Below are 15,277 nucleotides of genomic sequence, written 5' to 3'. Positions count from 1 at the left end.
CTGGGACACCCTTCAACCTGGTTCTTTTGGAGTAGCTTCTAGCACAGGATTCAAGTCTCAGTAGCCTCCCAGTTTTTGGTGTCATGACTGAGTGCTGACAATGGGTATTTGAACTTTCAATGTAATCTGGAAAACCTCATTAGTTATGTAACTCAGAATAACTCATTGGTAGATGTTCCAAGGACAGGAAACCTGACTGCACTTATCAACAAAGCACAGCTTACATTGTTGCAAACTGATAGAATGTTAGAGTTGGAAGGGCTGAGATAACTCATTAACATAGCCTTCTCATTTTCCAGAGGTAGAAACTCAGGTTTCAGAATAGCAAAGTGAGTTCCTTAAAGGCACACAGTAAGTCAGGGGTGGAGCTAGGGTGAGTTCATCTTTTTGTCTTACAGTCTTTTTAGGGAACTGGAAAGGCTACCACTTCTTCATCCTTAGTGATATTGGTAAAAAGATCACCATTGAGTTCTGAAGATGCAGAAACACAGTTAACTATCACAACCCCTTGGTTTATTGGTTTGAGGATATGATCACTGCTGATCACAACCCATTGAAGTAAGATTTAGCTATTAAAAATTGGAACCAATTTCCAACACTCTATTCTTAAGTCTGTGTGAGCACCATTTTGTAGCCCCAGCAGCCCAACAGGATTCTCATTAACCAACCCCTAGGGGAGACTTTTGCCAGCCTACATAACTAGTCTGCTGTGATTCATCAGACTGGTATATAGCACGGCTAGTGCTTGAAGCTAGTGCTCACCCACACTAAAGAGCCCCTTTTGGGATAGTCTCCACTGCTGTTCCTGACTAAAATTCTCCATTCTCTCTTGCTGCTGCCTTAAATGCCTGGGTTGCAAATTCTGGTCATACATCTTAAATGCTGTAACTATGGTTCTTCCTTTATTTGCCTAGTTATGTTTGAGATTGGTTAAAAACACATACATACAGTAAGCGGAGTTGCAGGTGATGATTTGAACAGGCAAATTCTATTTATTTAACACTAAAGTAACTTTGCCTAGCGATGCCCTTCTGGAGAACTGATTCTCAAATTACCGGGGCTCCAGTAGCCCTGAGTTCCAGGGAAACGAATAGACTGGTGCCTGAGCCTCTTCTTTCCTCTTAACCCCTTCAATCACCTCTGACAATTGCTATGAGCATGGTTTTCACAACTTTAAGCAGCTCCTTCCAGATACTCTTTGCAGGAGTGTTGATAAGAAACTTAAACACGGATGTCAGGGAGAAACAGATTAGAATGACTTTTGAAATCCTCTGCTGGGTGTGTAGAGGGAAATTTATAGCACTAAATGCCCACAAGAGAAAGCAGGAAAGATCCAGAATTGACACCCTAACTTCACAATTAAAAGAACTAGAAAAGCAAGAGCAAACACATTCAAAAGCTAGCAGAAGGCAAGAAATAACTAAAATCAGAGCAGAACTGAAGGAAATAGAGACACAAAAAACCCTTCAAAAAATTAATGAATCCAGGAGCTGGTTTTTTGAAAGGATCAACAAAATTGATAGACTGCTAGCAAGACTAATAAAGAAAAAAAGAAGAATCAAATAGACACAATAAAAAATGATAAAAGGGATATCACCACCGATCCCACAGAAATACAAACTACCATTAGAGAATACTACAAACACCTCTATGCAAATAAACTAGAAAATCTAGCAGAAATGGATAAATTCCTCGACACATACACTCTCCCAAGACTAAACCAGGAAGAAGTTGAATCTCTGAATAGACCAATAACAGGAGCTGAATTTGTGGCAATAATCAATAGTTTACCAACCAAAAAGAGTCCAGGACCAGATGGATTCACAGCCGAATTCTACCAGAGGTACAAGGAGGAACTGGTACCATTCCTTCTGAAACTATTCCAATCAATGGAAAAAGAGGGAATCCTCCCTAACTCATTTTATGAGGCCAGCATCATTCTGATACCAAAGCCGGGCAGAGACACAACCAAAAAAGAGAATTTTAGACCAATATCCTCGATGAACATTGATGCAAAAATCCTCAATAAAATACTGGCAAAACGAATCCAGCAGCACATCAAAAAGCTTATCCACCATGATCAAGTGGGCTTCATCCCTGGGATGCAAGGCTGGTTCAATATATGCAAATCAATAAATGTAATCCAGCATATAAACAGAGCCAAAGACAAAAACCACATGATTATCTCAATAGATGCAGAAAAAGCCTTTGACAAAATTCAACAACCCTTCATGCTAAAAACTCTCAATAAATTAGGTATTGATGGGACGTATTTCAAAGTAATAAGAGCTATCTATGACAAACCCACAGCCAATATCATACTGAATGGGCAAAAACTGGAAGCATTCCCTTTGAAAACTGGCACAAGACAGGGATGCTCTCTCTCACCACTCCTATTCAACATAGTGTTGGAAGTTCTGGCCAGGGCAATTAGGCAGGAGAAGGAAATAAAGGGTATTCAATTAGGAAAAGAGGAAGTCAAATTGTCCCTGTTTGCAGACGACATGATTGTATATCTAGAAAACCCCAGTGTCTCAGCCCAAAATCTCCTTAAGCAGATAAGCAACTTCAGCAAAGTCTCAGGATACAAAATCAATGTACAAAAATCACAAGCATTCTTATACACCAACAACACACAAACAGAGAGCCAAATCATGAGTGAACTCCCATTCACAATTGCTTCAAAGAGAATAAAATACCTAGGAATCCAACTTAAAAGGGATGTGAAGGACCTCTTCAAGGAGAACTACAAACCACTTCTCAAGGAAATAAAAGAAGATACAAACAAATGGAAGAACATTCCATGCTCATGGGTAGGAAGAATCAATGTCGTGAAAATGGCCATACTGCCCAAGGTAATGTACAGATTCAATGCCATCCCCATCAAGCTACCAATGACTTTCTTCACAGAATTGGAAAAAACTACTTTAAAGTTCATATGGAACCAAAAAAGAGCCCTCATCACCAAGTCAATCCTAAGCCAAAAGAACAAAGCTGGAGGCATCACACTACCTGACTTCAAACTATACTACAAGGCTACAGTAACCAAAACAGCATGGTACTGGTACCAAAACAGAGATATAGATGAATGGAACAGAATAGAGCCCTCAGAAATAACGCCACATATCTACAACTATCTGATCTTTGACAAACCTGAGAAAAACAAGCAATGGGGAAAGGATTCCCTATTTAATAAATGGTGCTGGGAAAACTGGCTAGCCATATGTAGAAAGCTGAAACTGGATCCCTTCCTTACACCTTATACAAAAATCAATTCAAGATGGATTAAAGACTTAAACCTTAGACCTAAAACCATAAAAACCCTAGAAGAAAACCTAGGCATTACCATTCAGGACATAGGCATGGGCAAGGACTTCATGTCCAAAACACCAAAAGCAATGGCAACAAAAGACAAAATTGACAAATGGGATCTAATTAAACTCAAGAGCTTCTGCACAGCAAAAGAAACTACCATCAGAGTGAACAGGCAACCTACAAAATGGGAGAAAATTTTCACAACCTACTCATCTGAGAAAGGGCTAATATCCAGAATCTACAATGAACTCAAACAGATTTACAAGAAAAAAACAACCCCATCAAAAAGTGGGCAAAGGACATGAACAGACACTTCTCAAAAGAAGACATTTATGCAGCCAAAAAAACACATGAAAAAATGCTCATCGTCACTGGCCATCAGAGAAATGCAAATCAAAACCACAATGAGATACCATCTCACACCCGTTAGAATGGCAATCATTAAAAAGTCAGGAAACAACAGGTGCTGGAGAGGATGTGGAGAAATAGGAACACTTTTACACTGTTGGTGGGACTGTAAACTAGTTCAACCATTGTGGAAGTCAGTGTGGCGATTGCTCAGGGATCTAGAACTAGAAATACCATTGGACCCAGCCATCCCATTACTGGGTATATACCCAAAGGACTATAAATCATGCTGCTATAAAGACACATGCACACGTATGTTTATTGCGGCATTATTCACAATAGCAAAGACTTGGAACCAACCCAAATGCCCAACAATGATAGACTGGATTAAGAAAATGTGGCACATATACACCATGGAATACTATGCAGCCATAAAAAATGATGAGTTCATGTCCTTTGTAGGGACATGGATGAAATTGGAAATCATCATTCTCAGTAAACTATCACAAGAACAAAAAACCAAACACCGCATATTCTCATTCATAGGTGGGAATTGAACAATGAGATCACATGGACACAGGAAGGGGAATATCACACTCTGAGGACTGTGGTGGGGTGGGGGCAGGGGGGAGGGATAGCATTGGGAGATATAACCAATGCTAGATGACAAGTTAGTGGGTGCAGCACACCAGCATGGCACACGTATACATATGTAACTAACCTGCACAATGTGCACATGTACCCTAAAACTTAAATAAAAAAAAAAGAAAAAGAAAGCCTCTGCTGGGTGCCAAAGGTCTCAATCAAGGGATGGAGGCTTCCTGGTCTAGTCACCACCCACTCAACCTTGAAGATATGGCTTCAGGCCTCCAGCCCCTTCAGCAAAAATTGGTCTTTTCCCAGATCCCAACATTGGGTTTGGGCTCATTTCTGTCACATCTTTTCAGATACAGCCCTACTGAGTAGTTCTATGAGGCTTATACTGGCAGAGAAAACCTCTCTTCTGCAATGGTGGGAGATAAAAAGGATCCAGAGGTTAGGCCCAGTTGTGAAGTCAGAATCAAATAAGCCAAAGACCCAACTAATACATGGATTATCACACCCAAAAGAAGCTAAAATCAAGTGTGAATCTCCAAGATCAAGAGCAGTGATCTTGGATGTCCAGTGTGGGCAGAATGGGCACACCAATTCCATGCCTGTAGAGAGCAGCTTTCAACACATTCTTGTGTTGAAATCTGTGGATATTGTTTCTGTCCTTGTCACAATGTACCAGGTGTAGGGGGGACAGTGAGTTCCCAGCTGGTGGGACCATCTGGGAAAGTCAAGAACTAGAACCTGGATAACTCCTTAAGAGATGTGATCAAGGAGAACCAGAGAAAAAAATCAATAGCAACTGACTCGAAGGGAAGCATTTGAGAGGGCAGGAAGAGATGGTGTGTGCATTAACATGGTGTTGGTGAGTGATGGCTATAGGAGAGTAAATTTGTTCTCCAAAACTTCCCATTTGCTCAATTCCAAGTCCCATTCATGGCCACGTGGCTACTGTGCAATTCCATCCCACTCTAGAGGAAACCCAGGCTTCAACCCCTCTCTGCTGGGTGCCCAACACCCCTCCTGAGCCAGCAAGCCCAGCTCTTCAGGGCTTGATTGCCCTGTGATTAAGGAGGTTTGTTGGGGCCTGACACACAGAGAAAGGGGTGGAGAGGAGGCAACAAATATTTAACGAGAATTTTGCTTCTGGGCCTTCCTCTTACAGGGGGATATGGAAATCAAAAGTCTTCACTGGAACCCCTGTTGTCGGAGGACAAAGAAATGTTCTCTCACTGCTGTGAAAATGAGCCGCTGGCTCCTCAGCAAGAGGCAGCTTGGAGAGGGGGAGTCTTTAATGAATCACAGAGCAAAAAGCCCTTTCCTGGAAAGAATTATCCCCAGTGCTTTCTCTAATAACACTCCCAGGCCTCAGCCTGATGGATGTGGAGTTATGGCCTTGGAGTAGAGGCTCTTGGGTTATGAGGTGGAGATTTATGCCGCATTCCCCACCAGTGCTCCCCACCCTGTTCTGAGAACAGAGCCATCAAAGTGGGTCCTGCAGCTCGCTGGGCCACGCGAAGTTGCTGGTCGGGGCTTCAAATAATGTGATGAAGGACTAGAGGACAAAACTTTCTGAAACAAAGCCTTAGACATTGTGAGGAGTTGGATTTGTGGCTTTAGACAAGTCAATGTGACTCTCTGTATCTTTAAATTTCCAAACTTGTAATACAGAGATAGTAATAATGGTACCAACCACATAGGATTGTTTCTGAGAATTTAGTGAGACGAATGTCGGCCTCTGAGCCCAAGCAAAGCCATCGCATCCCCTGTGACTTGCACGTATACGCCCAGATGGCCTGAAGTAACTGAAGAATCACAAAAGAAGTGAATATGCCCTGCCCCACCTTAACTGATGACATTCCACCACAAAAGAAGTGTAAATGGCCGGTCCTTGCTACAAGTGATGACATTACCTTGTGAAAGTCCTTTTCCTGGCTCATCCTGGCTCAAAAAGCACCCCCACTGAGCACCTTGCGACCCCCACTCCTGCCCGCCAGAGAACAAACCCCCTTTGACTGTAATTTTCCATTACCTTCCCAAATCCGATAAAACGGCGCCACCCTTATCTCCCTTTGCTGACTCTCTTTTCGGACTCAGCCCGCCTGCACCCGGGTGAAATAAACAGCCATGTTGCTCACACAAAGCCTGTTTGGTGGTCTCTTCACACAGACGCGCATGAAATTTGGTAATCGGGTAAGCGGCCTCTTCTTACTCTCTTCTCCAACCTCTCTCACTGTCCCTCAACCACTTTCTCCTTTCCACTCTTCAGTCTCTCCCTTCTCTTAATTTCGATTCCTTTCATTTTCTGGGAGAGACAAAGGAGACACGTTTTATCTGTGGACCCAAAACTCCGGCGCCGGTCATGGACTGGGAAGGCAGCCTTCCCTTGGTGTTTAATCATTGCTGGGACACTTCTCTGATTATTCACCCACGTTTCAAAGGTGTCAGACCATGCAGAGACGCCTGCCTTGGTCCTTCACCCTTAGTGGCAAGTCCTGCTTTCCTGGGGCAGGGGCAAGTACCCCTCAACCCCTTCTCCTTCACCCTTAGCGGCAAGTCCCGCTTTCCTAGGGGGCAAGAACCCCCCAGTCACTTATTTCTGCACCCCAACCTCTTATCTCTGTGCCCCAATCCCTTATTTCTGTACCCTGACCTCTTATCTCTGTGCCCCAATCCCTTATTTCCGTGCCCCAACCCCTTCTCTGCTTTTCTGGAGGGCAAGAACCCTCCACCCCTTCTCCGTGTCTCTACTCTTTTCTCTGGACTTGCCTCCTTCGCTATGGGTAAGCTTCCACCTTCCATTCCTCCTTCTTCTCCCTTAGCCTGTGTTTTCAAAAACTTAAAACCTCTTCAACTCACACCTGACCTAAAACCTAAATGCCTCTTCTTCTGCAATGCCACTTGACCCCAATACAAACTCGACAGTAGTTCCAAATAGCCAGAAAATGGCACTTTGAATTTTTCCATCCTGCAAAATCTAAATAATTCTTGTTGTAAAATAGGCAAACAGTCTGAGGTGCCTGACATCCAGGCATTCTTTTACACATCAGTCCCTTCCTAGTCTCTGTGCCCAGTGCAACTCGTCCCAAATCTTCCTTCTTTCCCTCCTGCCTGTCCCCTCAGTACCAACTCCAAGCGTCGCTGAGTCTTTCTAATCTTCCTTTTCTACAGACCCATCTGACCTCTCCCTTCCTCCCCAGGCTGCTCCTCGCCAGGCCAAGCTAGGTCCCAATTCTTCCTCAGCCTCCGCTCCTCCACCCTATAATCTTTGTATCACCTCCCCTCCTCACACCTGGTCCGGCTTACAGTTTCGTTCCGTGACTAGCCCTCCCCCACCTGCCCAGCAATTTACTCTTAAAAAGGTGGCTGGAGCCAAAGGCATCGTCAAGGTTAATGCTCCTTTTTCTTTATCCCAAATCAGATAGCGTTTAGGCTCTTTTTCATCAAATATAAAAATCCAGCCCAGTTCATGACTTGTTTGGCAGCAACCCTGAGACAGTTTACAGCCCTAGACCCTAAAAAGTCAAAAGGCCGTCTTATTCTCAAAATACATTTTATTACCCAATCTGCTCCCGACATTAAATAAAACTCCAAAAATTAAATTCCGGCCCTCAAACCCCACAACAGGATTTAATTAACCTCGCCTTCAAGGTGTAGAATAATAGAAAAAAGTTGCAATTCCTTACCTTCACTGTGAGACAAATCCCAGCCACATCTCCAGCACACGAGAACTTCCAAACGCCTGAACCGCAGCGGCCAGGCGTTCCTCCAGAACCTCCTTCCCCAGGAGCTTGCTACACGTGCCGGAAATCTGGCCACTGGGCCAAGGAATGCCCGCTGCCCTGGATTCCTCCTAAGCCGCGTCCCATCTCTGTGGGACCCCACTGAAAATCAGACTGTTCAACTCACCTAGCAGCCACTCCCAGAGCCCCTGGAACTCTGGCCCAAGGCTCTCTGACTGACTCCTTCCCAGATCTTCTCGGCTTAGCGGCTGAAGACTGACACTGCCCAATCGCCTCGGAAGCCCCCTAGACCATCACGAACGCCGAGCTTCGGGTAACTCTCACAGTGAAAGGTAAGCCCGTCCCCTTCTTAATCAATACGGAGGCTACCCACTCCACATTACCTTCTTTTCAAGGGCCTGTTTCCCTTGCCTCCATAACTGTTGTGGGTATTGACGGCCAGGCTGCTAAACCTCTTAAAACTCCCCAACTCTAGTGCCAACTTAGAAAATACTCTTTTAAGCACTCCTTTTTAGTTATCCCCACCTGCCCAGTTCCCTTATTAGACTGAGACACTTTAACTAAATTATCTGCTTCCCTGACTATTCCTGGACTACAGCTGTATCTCATTGCCGCCCTTCTTCCCAATCCAAAGCCTCCTTTGCGTCCTCCTCTTGTATCCCCCCACCTTAACCCACAAGTATAAGATACCTCTACTCCCTCCTTGGCGACTGATCATGCACCCCTTACCATCTCATTAAAACCTAATCACCCTTACCCCACTCAACTCCAATATCCCATCCCACAGCACGCTTTAAAAAGATTAAAGCCTGTTATCACTCGCCTGCTACAGCATGGCCTTTTAAAGCCTATAAACTCTCCTTACAATTCTCCCATTTTACCTGTCCTAAAACCAGACAAGCCTTACAAGTTAGTTCAGGATCTGCACCTTATCAACCAAATTGTTTTGCCTATTCACCCCGTGGTGCCAAACCCATAGCCTCTCCTATCCTCAATACCTGCCTCTCTAACCCATTATTCTGTTCTAGATCTCAAACATGCTTTCTTTACTATTCCTTTGCACCCTTAATCCCAGCCTCTCTCCACTTTCACTTGGACTGACCCTGACACCCATCAAGCTCAGCAAATTACCTAGGCTGTACTGCTGCAAAGCTTCACAGACAGCCCCCATTACTTCCATCAAGCCCAAATTTCTTCCTCATCTGTTACCTATCTCGGCATAATTCTCATAAAAACACACGTGCTCTCCCTGCCAATCATGTCCAACTGATCTCTCAAACCCCAGCACCTTCTACAAAACAACAACTCCTTTCCTTCCTAAACATGGTTAGTGTGGTCAGAACTCTTACACAAGAGCCAGGACCACACCCTGTAGCCTTTCTGTCCAAACAACTTGACCTTACTGTTTTAGCCTAGCCCTCATGTCTGCGTGCAGTGGCTGCCACTGCTTTAATACTGTTAGAGGCCCTAAAAATCACAAACTATGCTCAACTCACTCTCTACAGTTCTCATAACTTCCAAAATCTATTTTCTTCCTCATACCTGACGCATATACTTTCTGCTTCCCGGCTCCTTCAGCTATACTCACTCTTTGTTGAGTCTCCCACAATTACCGTTGTTCCTGGCCCAGACTTCAATCCGGCCTCCCACATTATTCCTGATACCGCACCTGACCCCCATGACTGTATCTCTCTGATCCACCTGACATTCATCCCATTTCCCCAGATTTCCTTCTTTCCTGTTCCTCACCCTGATCACGCTTGATTTATTGATGGCGGTTCCACCAGGCCTAATCACCACACACCAGCAAAGGCAGGTTATGCTATAGTACAAGCCACTAGCCCGCCTCTTAGAACCTCTCATTTCTTTTCCATCGTGGAAATCTATCCTCAAGGAAATAACTTCTCAGTGTTCCATCTGCTATTCTACTACTCCTCAGGGATTATTCAGGCCCCCTCCCTTCCCTACACATCAAGCTCGAGGATTTGCCCCCACCCAGGACTGGCAAATTAGCTTCAATCAACATGCCCGAGTCAGGAAACTAAAATACCTGTTAGTCTAAATAGACACTTTCACTGAATAAGTAAAGGCCTTTCCTACAGGGTCTGAGAAGGCCACCACAGTCATTTCTTCCCTTCTGTCAAACATAATTCCTCAGTTTAGCCTTCCCACCTCTATACAGTCTGATAACAGACGAGCCTTTATTAGTCAAATCAGCCAAGCAGTTTTTCAGGCTCTTAGTATTCAGTGAAACCTTTATATCCCTTATGGTCCTCCGCCTTCAAGAAAAGTAGAGTGGACTAAAGGTCTTTTAAAAACACACCTCACCAAGCTCAGCCACCAACTTAAAAAGGACTGGACAATACTTTTACCACTTTTCCTTCTCAGAATTCAGGCCTGTCCTCGGAATGCTACAGGGTACAGCCCATTTAAGCTCCTGTATAGACGCTCCTTTTTATTAGGCCCCAGTCTCATTCCAGGCACCAGACCAAATTAGACTGTGCCTCAAAAAAAAAAAAACTTGTCATCCCTACTATTTTCTGTCTAGTCATACTCCTATTCACCGTTCTCAACTACTCATACATGCCCTGCTCTTGTTTACACTGCTGGTTTACACTGTTTTTCCAAGCCATCACAGCTGATATCTCCTGGTGCTATCCCCAAACTGCCACTCTTAACTCTTGAAGTAAATAAATAATCTTTGCTGGCAGGACTATGCTGAATCTCCTGAGGCACTCTCTAATCAGATATCCTGAGTCGTCCCAATTCTTAGACCTTTTATACCTATTTTTCTCCTTCTCTTATTCCATTTAGTTTCTCAATTCATCCAAAACCGTATCCAGGCCATCACCAATCATTCTATATGACAAATGTTTCTTCTGACATCCCCACAATATCACCCCTTACCACAAGACCTCCCTTCAGCTTAATCTCTCCCACTCTAGGTTCCCACGCCGCCCCTAATCCCACTTGAAGCAGCCCTGAGAAACATCGCCCATTCTCTCTCCATATCACCCCCCAAAAATTTTCGCCGCCCCAACACTTCAACACCATTTTGTTTTATTTTTCTTATTAATATAAGAAGGCAGGAATGTCAGGCCTCTGAGCCCAAGCCAAGCCATCGCATCCCCTGTGACTTGCAGGTATATGCCCAGATGGCCTGAAGTAACTGAAGAATCACAAAAGAAGTGAATATGCCCTGCCCCGCCTTAACTGATGACATTCCACCATAAAAGAAGTGTAAATGGTCGGTCCTTGCTTTAAGTGATGACGTTACCTTGTGAAAGTCCTTTACCTGGCTCATCCTGGCTCAAAAAGCACCCCCACTGAGCACCTTGCGACCCCCCACTCCTGCCCGCCAGAGAACAAACCCCCTTTGACTGTAATTTTCCTTTACCTACCCAAATCCTGTAAAACGGCCCCACACTTATCTCCCTTTGCTGACTCTCTTTTCGGACTCAGCCCGCCTGCCCCCAGGTGAAATAAACAGCCATGTTGCTCACACAAAGCCTGTTTGGTGGTCTCTTCACATGGACGAGCATGAAAACAATATTGTTAAAAAACACTTGGAATGATGTACATATAATAATTACCCTATATGTGTTAGTTTCTTTCTTTCTTTCTTTCTTTCTTTCTTTCTTTCTTTTTAATTACTGTTATTGTGCTGGTGGTGGTGGTGGTTATTCTGGAGGAAGTAGGGACTTAGAACCAAAGTGTCAGGCAACAGCTGTCATGCGAAGAGATAGGAATGTGGTTGATCCAGGGAAAATTCCATGTCTTCTTAGCAATAAGAACTGACCTAGGTTGATTGCTCACTATGCTCAAAGGATGTGTTATTCATTATCTCACTTACCCTCAATGTACTCATCAACATCATCATCATCAGTATCACTACCATCATCGTCATCACCATCGTCATCATCATTATCAGAGATAGAAATAAAATCCAGGTCTGATGGACTTCGAAGCCTGTATTTATTCTTTCTCCCACAGTCATCTCTCTGGCCCTCTGCAATCCTTTCATTTATTGCAACATTGGAAGGCCAGGGAGTTATGATTTCAGCCTCTTAGGCTGTTCTGCCCCCCTACTATGCCCATGCTAAATCCCCTCAGCTGCCACTACTGATGATGTTGACCTGAAGCCTCAATTCTGCTCTCCCCCTGAGATAATCCTGACCAGACATTTTGTCTGTCACAGCCACAAGAGTAGGTGTCTTACTGCCATAGCCCCCAGCCTTCCAAGGCTTTGGGAAAACTCTGGCCATCAAATCCACTCTCGTTCTTCCCCTTGCTCCTCAGAGCTGACTCCATTTCTGGCCTTCTGCCTCAGTTTTCCTCTTTAGCATTTCTATTTCTATTTACACCTCTACTAAATCTTATTCTCTTACAGAGAGCCTAGGTATCTGGATCTGAATATCAAAGCCAACTTTCTCCCTGGGGTCTGATTCCCAATTGTCTGAAATTATGGCACCATTACCTGCCTTGCCACTTGCTATAGACCCTGCACTGGAGCCCCCTGCATGGCAAAATGACCTGATAAAGCCTGAGAAAACCGTGCATCACAGGCCACTATGAATGAGGTTGCTTTGAATAGTAATGGTGATTACTCTCCTCTCTACTGCTTCAGATATTAAACCCAGTTCAACTCTAAATAAAGCAATGGAGGAGTTCACTTACTTCCTCTCCACTTTATTCAGATTCAGATGAAGAGAATGTCATGTTTACTAGCAGAGAATGAACCCCTTTTTGGAACCTTATTTTCCTCCATCAGGTCCTTTTCTGACTTCCTTTTTCCAGTTTCAAGAGGTCTCCTTGTGTTCTGTGTTCATGTTCTCTCACCCATCCTGATTTTCCAAGATTTCCCTACACCTGGATGCCTTATCTTTCTCACGTTAAGGGGAATAACCAACTGCTCCGGACCGAAGCATCCTGCTTGGCCCCTACTCAATTCCTTCATGCTGTGTCTTTGCTACTTCCCATGACCTCATCTCTCAAATTCTGGGATGTCCTTTGCTCTCCTTCCATGTTCAAATGTTGATTTTATATGGAAAGATAAATGTGGTAAGTGTCCTCAAGGTTCTAGTCTCTTTTGCCTCCCTCCAGACAGCTCTGAGTAGTGTTTGTTAGATTGACCTGTTTGAAGACGGGATATTGATGGACTCATCATTGTGTGTCTGGCACCAAGGACAGTGTTCATCACATATAGGAGTCCTGGCTCCCCGCTCTTTCCTGGGCCCATCAACCTCTTGGGGAAGGGTGGTGCTGACCTGATGGCTCATTCCTAAGAGGACTGAGATTATTAAAAAATTGTGTCCCTTTTGTTGCTATCTGACTATTCACAGGTGATCTTCAACATTAGAAGCTCTAATGGGTTCTGCCCTGGTGATGGCCCTTCCCCAGTCTGGACAACACACTTCAAGAGTAAAACTTTGCTGTAAATAAATGAATCAACAAACAAATGAATAACAAGTGAACACATGTGTACAGCAAATGTTGAAACAGCCCTTTCAACTTCAAAGGTACCCCTGAAGGTCATCTTCAGGGAGGAGTAACAGAATGAGGGGTTCACAAATGAACAGATGGGAGATTTTGGGGAAATAGATACAAGGCCAGAAAGGTCACAGTTAAATGTTCAAAGCCTCTTGGCTGCTGGTGGTATTCAGGGTGCCTGAAATTATACTCCCTTGCCAAGGATGCTGCAAGGCAACAGGGTGCATATCTGAACCTCCCTCCAATTTTCCCCCAACACTTGATTCCAATATTCTGAAGGGCGAGCTGGGCCTAGTCCAGGTGAGCCAGGACTCTGTATTATACTCACCTTTCTTTCCACTACAACAGCTGGCTGATCTGTGTTGAAGGGGTTTATGATGACCCTGTTAATTGATGCACAAAACAATCCTTCAAAAGGTAAACTGATCCCACTGCTCCCTGAGGCAGCAGGAAACCTTAGTCTTTGCAGCCTGCCTTCTGTTGCTTGTTCCATACCTGAGATAATAATGCTTCCCCAGTAAACACCAGCGGGGAAACAGTTAAGCATTTTGTGGTGTATTTCACTCCAGGAGGGCAGTTCAGTGTGTGATTGAACATTCCATCATCATTCGCCATCTTCAAATTGTCCATAAGAAACCCCAACATCTAGATGCAGTGTTAGAACAAAGAGGGCTGGTTACTTTGCATTGTAGGCAGTAGGCAGAAAAATTTGAGCAAAGGCATTAGGATAAATGCAATGATCAGAAAGATGATAAGATATTTTTTCATAGATTGCTTTTGTTGGTGATTTTTCTTTTTAATGTAGAAAGGCCATATTTTATGAAGAGGTTCAGGGGGGTTTGGGGAGAGAGCAAAAAGTCAAGCAATGTTGTTTTGAATCCCAATTTCCTTTGACGAATAGAGTATTCCACCCTAGAACCTTCTCGTATGTATGTGAAAATGTGTAATACATACATATACCAAGAAATGATCTTTCCTCTTCTGAGGAAGCTGCATTCAAATCTTATGTTTAGGGGAGAAGTAAAGAATTTCCATTTTTTTGTTTGTTTTTTTTATGCACATGCATGATCCATTGCTATGGATTTTATAGCCATTAGCTCATTTAATCCTAGCAAATAATTCCCAAAATAAATATTGTAATGCTCATTTTATAAATGAGAAAACTGAGGCTCAGAATCTAAAATTGCTCACATTGGTTCCTAGGGTCAGTTCATTTTGGAACTGGGCTTCTAGGCAAGGCTGATTTAACTTAAAGGCTTGATGAGGCAGAATAAGAGAGTGGCCAAGGGTACAGGATGCCTGACCAGGCTGAATCTTGCTACTACTGCGTACCAGCTCATTGATGTTAGGGCATTTATACAACCTCTCCGAGGTTTTAGTTCTCTTATCTGTAAAACCAAGCAACTCTTTAATGAGGTAATGCATGCAGTGCACTAAATGAATGGCCCAGCATAGGGTAAATGCTTCCTAACTGGTAGTTACCATTGTTCCCATCACACTATCAAGATGTCTGGTTTGTTGGAAGAACCCTGTTCTCAATGGATCTTTATTAGAGAATAATACAATAGATGCCCAGGCAGGAGGCTATGTCAGTTTTCCCTGAGAGACAGGATAGGGCTAAAGTGGTAAGAAAAGAGAGAAATAAATGGCATCCAAGGAAACTCAAGTGGGAAATGGATACGATTCATGGCCTTCTACATTGGGCAATGTATGAGAAAGGGAAGAGTCAAGAATGACTCCAAGGTTGCTGGCTGGATCAAGCCATTGGCTGATTCACCATTAACCAACAT

At 43.9% G+C, this 15,277-nt stretch overlaps 1 long non-coding RNA gene across 1 annotated transcript in view; it reads right to left on the bottom strand.

Annotated features, from left to right (window-relative positions):
• Window positions 1-9,830, bottom strand: part of LOC107968869 (uncharacterized) — a 142,903-nt gene extending 133,073 nt beyond the window's left edge. Inside the window, exon 1 of the long non-coding RNA XR_001710389.3 lies at window positions 7,941-9,830. This is a non-coding gene — a long non-coding RNA (uncharacterized LOC107968869). The remainder of the gene's footprint in view (window positions 1-7,940) is intronic.
• Between the last annotated feature and the right edge of the window lie 5,447 nt (window positions 9,831-15,277).

Source organism: Pan troglodytes, chromosome 18 (genome assembly GCF_028858775.2).
Source record: "Pan troglodytes isolate AG18354 chromosome 18, NHGRI_mPanTro3-v2.0_pri, whole genome shotgun sequence".
Taxonomy (NCBI): Eukaryota; Metazoa; Chordata; class Mammalia; order Primates; family Hominidae; genus Pan; species Pan troglodytes.
The sequence above is the reverse complement of the archived record's forward strand: the minus strand, read 5'-3'. Positions and strand labels throughout refer to the sequence as shown.